Raw genomic sequence first — 6,366 nt, forward strand, 5'->3', positions numbered from 1 at the left:
AAAGTTTCGAACCATTTTTAAATAAACCTTCCAAATTGAAGATACAAAGTATACGTTACAGACATTCCTACTCCTCAACAAATAATGGAAAATACTGCATTTTATTTGCTGCTGAGTATATTTTAACTGCAGTTTTGACCTTATTTTGAATAATAAGTGTTACAGTTATTATATATGGCTAACTACGTGAAGATCAGGACATTAATTATATATATATATTTAAGAGTCCGTGTTCAAATAAGAAACCAAAGAACATCCTTCTACTTTAAATGCGGTATCTAATAATATATTTATACTTATTGATAAGTAAACATTTAAACGTCAATATAGAAGATTCGGAAAGATGTGAAAGTCAAGTCCATCAATATAATACAGTAGCACGAATTTGACTGAATGTTTGTATCACCATGTAGGGAATTTCATCTAACACTTCGTCTATATTGTAGAATTTAACCAAATAAAATTCAATTGAAAATAAAAATGGTGAATATGACGAAGAGGCAACAACCCGACGAAAGAGCAGACAACAGATGGTTAATTTAAAGAAATAAAATTCAAATAAAATTCGGGAGACATGGTTTATTTAAAGTCCTGTATGAAATCTAAATATATTATATACAAAACTGTGTAAATTGAATTACAAGAACTTGCATTTACTCTTCTACAGTCAAGCAACTCATATATCCGTGATGAATATTGTTGTTGCAGTGTTTTTGTCCATTCAAAATTTTAAAAAGTAAGCCGTTATACCTTGATGTGCTTTCATGAGATCTCAGCATAGCAAACATACAGGGAAAAGAAACAAAAATGCATTAAGAAAATAACAATAGTGTGTTATATCCTAAAAATGTACCCAATATTCCATATTCACAGAAACAGTAGTGTGTAACAGATTTGAGGCCCTGGTGAAAAACAAAGAAAAAAGTAAGAATGTCTTATCATTGGTCATAAAAAATATAATTTGACCAGTATAGAAATTTCATTTAATTTCTGGATCTCAACCCTCTCCTTTAATCGTGGACCAAAGTACTAACAAAATATAAATTTCTACGAAGTAATGGTTTAATATATCACAAAAGTGGAACAAAGTACTAACAAAATACACATTTCTTAGAAATTAATGGTTTCATAGGTAACAAGATTACATAAGTACATTGAAAATGAAAGCATATCTCATTTCAATTCCTTTGAATACTAAACATGTCTGAACATTTACAATGATAGTCCGGTGTTCTCGCTTTAAACGATATTGTAAATGTCGGCTAAACAATTGAAACATCAATCAACATATCGTATTAAAAGCACGTACTATGGATATTACAATTGAAACATTTATCAACAGTTTTATAATCAACTAACATGGGACCATTTTTCTTAAATGAAATAAGCATGTTGATCATATAACGGTATTTTAATTCCCTTTCACAATATTAAATGTATAAAACATTACAAGCAATATCATGCTTATAGTACAAAATCATGATATATTTTTAAACGCACCAATAACCAACAGATTAACAATTTTTTAAAAGGAAACAAATTTCTCAAATGTCAGGAACAATATGATAAGGTACATGCTTTTCAATTCCCAAATGGATGAGACATGTAAACAGCATTAATTGCAGATGGTATTTGTTTGTGTCATAACAACGATATATATGAGAGTCTATAACACACAATAGTGTGTCATATAATTGGTATTTATGAGAGGCTGGATGGAACTATAAATACAGAATAATACGCAAAGGATGGGAAATTAGGGGTAAATCAGGGAAAGAAAAAAAAATAAGCTAAAAAATTGATAGAAGATAAAAAGTTGCTGAAAATTATAGTATAATCAAACCTATAAGATAGAGATAAAGTGATCTAAAAGTTACAGAATCTAAATAAAAGACCCCTTTCGATATCTCCTTTTATCAATCAGATAGCTCTTTCCAAATACTTCAAATTAATAAAATCTTAAACGTGGAGTAGTGATTGTACTGTTAATTTAATACGTTGACCTTATAAAATAGCATCTTTTATGTTATCTGTGAAAGAAGAAAAACAATTGTCAACACCTGCAGCCATTTTTTTCAAGCAAAAACATATAGTCTAGCTCAGGCTTTACTTTAATAAATTTTCTGGAGCGAATAATCCTTGAAAATAAAATATTAAAATAAAAGCTGCATTTTCAAAGGGGTGGTACAGTTGAGAAATTACGATTACACTATGTTTTATAATATTCAAAACAATCGTGTTTTGACAAATTTTCTTATGCATGCATTACAGAGATGGCTTCCATTGTGTTTTTAAAGAGAACTTTTTATAAATTCCAATAATAAAGTTTGATTTGTTAATATCATGGGGCTGATCAACATTTTTTTTATACGAGGCGAGGGGGAACACTCCAGTAATGCTTCAGTGATTTTCTATAATCAACATCCTCCATTACAAACGGGGAGAGGGGGCACATTGTTCCCAGGCTAAATACGCCTCTGATTATCATCCTTTTTTAGACCTTATATGACTCAACATTTATTCATTCATACAAACCAGCCACTATCTTTGACTTATCTCCCATTAGTGAGAAAAGTTATGTTGTCAATGTACAACACTATTCACCAGAGTAAACAGACACGAATATATGTATACATCATTGTGTGAACCCCAACAATGAGCAAAATCTAAACCGTGACGTCAGATATTAAAATAAATTAAAAGTGAAACCATTGAAAACAAAACAAACGGCCTAAGTAATGACAAAACAAGAATAAAGAAAACAAGAGAACAGCCATCTGCAACCAACACAATATTGACTTTTGCCTTGGTTCAAGGACATGAAGAATGTGACAGTGATACACATAATTGTTAACTCGCAGCCCTCACCTGCTGTTGGTCAGTGGTATAACACTGCACAAGACGAACAAACTAAATGACAATCGGAAATGTTTTCACTCATTAGATTTTCAATCAATAAACAAAAAGCAAATTACACAAAATGCATGTACCATAAGAAAAGAACTACAACCAATATATAAAAATATATAAAAACTAATGCGATATTTATAACGGGAATAATGAAAAAAACCATTTAATATTTAAACACTACAATTATACATTAAAAGTATAAAACTTTGCGTTTTATTGATCAAGCAACGATGTTCAGTTTCAAATATGATTGTTTTATCTCTCGGGGAGAACATTAAATTGAATACAATGTGAAAATATGAAAACAGCAACCTAAAACCATAGGTAATAAAACACTTATGCATTAAATTTATCACATTTATCTTGCAAAAAAACCCATAGTACTGACGTAGAAAATATTCACTTAATAATGCGAATTTGATCAAATTGCAGAGATAACCGTCAAACCTTGAAATAACCAATATATCAATTTCTGATTTTGAGTCACTTTAAACCATTTCTTTATTTCCGCTCAAGAACCTAAACTATATAAAAGCAACAGTACTATACCGCTGTTCGAAACTCACAAATCGATTGAGACAAACAAATGGATTATTTTATCGAACAAGGATGTTCACTTCATTTTCAAACGAATCAAATATTTCAAATTTTTTGTTTAAATACTTTCAAAATTAAGACGGTTTTACTTTTCAATGATCAAACTTATTAAAAACTAGTTAATCCACAGTATGAACACGACAAGATGTTAATATACAATATATATGTGTGATTTTAGAAATATGGTTCACAATATAGTACGGATGGGATTTTGAAGTTGCTTTACTATACTGGAGCCAAACTGCTTGTCCGTCGAAAAAATGTGAAGAATAACTGAGGTAAATATGAAAACTACTGATAATAGAAATGAAAGATGAACAAAATAAACAGGTAACAGGTATAACATGTAGTAACGAACACATACAAAGAATAATTGGCTTAGAAGAACTTTGAAGGAACTAGGATTTGCCTTCCCTCATATATCACACAATATCACTCTGGGATTTAATGTTGGATTATATTTGCTGAGTCTTTACCTTTGTATCTTTTTTGTCTTTATATTGTTATTCACCATGTCAACTGATCGTTTGTTTTCGACTTATATATAATGTATACCTTTGATATCTTTCAACTCTCTTGTTATATTTAACGTAAGGTGGTACCCAACACCTTCACTTAAATTAATTTGGCTCGTTTAATTTTCATAAAATTAAAAGTATTTACTTTGACCCTTTGACAAAAAATATATAAATTTTAAAAAAAATGAACCAACCAATTTATGAGACAAAATACACTGGTTATATAGCAGTTTGACAAACATTAATTTTGGTAACTGAGAAGCTTAGTATTCGCTTAACAACACAACGTTATTAAAACGTTTAGCTGAATTTACAGAGTTATCTCCCTGTAGTGTTAGGTACCACCTTAGGCATCCTGTTTAAAAAACGTAGTAATTTCTTACACTGTCTGATTCAATTAATGTCGAATCATTTAACCACCGACCAGGTTACAAGCATGTCATTTAGTTGCAGAAGAGTTATGGTTATTGCCTTGATTAAGGAGGTCATATTTTAGATTCCTAGTTTGAAAATCATTATCTTTAATGAATCTATTCATTTAAGAAATTTATATGCGTCAATCGTGACATCTCATTTTATAAATTGACTCTTGCTTAAATTCTTTACACGCATTACACATTTCGTTGGCACGACAAATCGAAGGAAAAAAAATAGTGTTGCAGCATATTCCTTGAAATCGAAATTGAGAGATAGGGTTTTTGAACTGATATATATATATAAAAACAGAATGTATCAAAATAGTCGGTTAAGCTTCGTCTATTATTTAAATGAATTACGAAATTATGTCATTTGTTTTCTATATTGAATTTCTTACATTTTTTTTAAGGTCAAGGCTTTTTGTAGATTACTTTCTGGTATGAGTTTTGTTCATTGTTAATAGTCATACTGGTGAACACTAGTCATACTGGTGACCAATTGGTCTCATTGGCATTGATACCACATTCGCACATTGCTTGCAAGGAATGACATTGATTTCCAAGTGAATTCAAAACCATTAATTTCAGATGTGAAATAAACGTGTTCACAAGAATATGCTATGTTTTCATAAACTACTTTACATTGAAAAGCGAGAAAATGTCAAGTGTCTTATAATGAAAGATAATTGAAAGGTTATCCTGCAATTTGTTAAAATAATAATACTGCATGTTATTTGACGGCTTAATAATTTATACTATATAGCTTGCAATGAATTCTTTAGACAGGCACGTTATGTAACAACGATGTTTTGTTTTTCTTAACAACTTTGAGTGAAACAGAAGTGAAAGTCAATTGTCGTATTATTCAAGATAATTAGTAGACTAGTTGCAATTTGTTTTAACAATGAATGCAATTTCACGGCCAATCGCGTCATATTATATCTATTTCGCTTATCTCCCTAAAGAACAATTTATGTCATAATATTGTTATATTTTCCTTATTATCTACTTAAATTGGAATGCTTGATAAAGACGTTTTCTTAAGTAATCAGTTCACATCAATATATAGATTGAATTTTATATCTATATAGAGCAGCTAAACTAAAAAACAAATGCATTTATCTATGAAATATTTTGGAAAAAATCCGCATTAATTTATTTTTGGTAAAAAAATTCAAGATTTAATTTTTCATCAGTCATTCATTCGCTGAGGTGAAAATATAACGAGAAAACTATAAAATAATTGTCTATTTCCATAACATGTTTACTGTTAAGTCAAGTTAAAAACTACTCAGATAAAATATCATTCAATACTTTTAAGAAACGATACGTGCTTTGACAACATCAGAAAATATAATTCTTATTTTTTGTTCCATTCACAGTTCTTACCTTCTGGTGATACCAGGATACAAGGTAAAACATTTATCCTTAGCTGTTAAATGTGTTACACCTAAATGTCAATAAATGAATTGAGGCATTATATAGATTTGTCAGTATTAACATTAATCGGTCCACGTTGTAACTTAACGCACCATTCAATTAACGATACTTTACCATGCCTATAGGACTTGTAGATTACAGGAATACCATCACTATCATAGTTGATATTAGATACACTTTATATCATGAAAACTTCCTTTTTGTCTGGCAGACGTATTATATATCACAGGGAAAAAAATCACGATAGTACAACTATCAGTTATAGCTGATATATCCTTTATACTTTAAACATACATATCTGATATTAACATTATTATATTAATTTACTCTTTATTAAGATGTTTCTCAGATCAATATGTTGTTTTCATAATACAAAGTGTAACTTATATCGTTCATCATACTGTTGATTTTTTCGTAATATACCAGTGCTATAAAGATACTATAATTGCCTTGCGTGTAAGAGTTACATTGTTGACCGATTAGTG

Source organism: Mytilus trossulus, unplaced genomic scaffold (assembly GCF_036588685.1).
Source record: "Mytilus trossulus isolate FHL-02 unplaced genomic scaffold, PNRI_Mtr1.1.1.hap1 h1tg000122l__unscaffolded, whole genome shotgun sequence".
Taxonomy (NCBI): Eukaryota; Metazoa; Mollusca; class Bivalvia; order Mytilida; family Mytilidae; genus Mytilus; species Mytilus trossulus.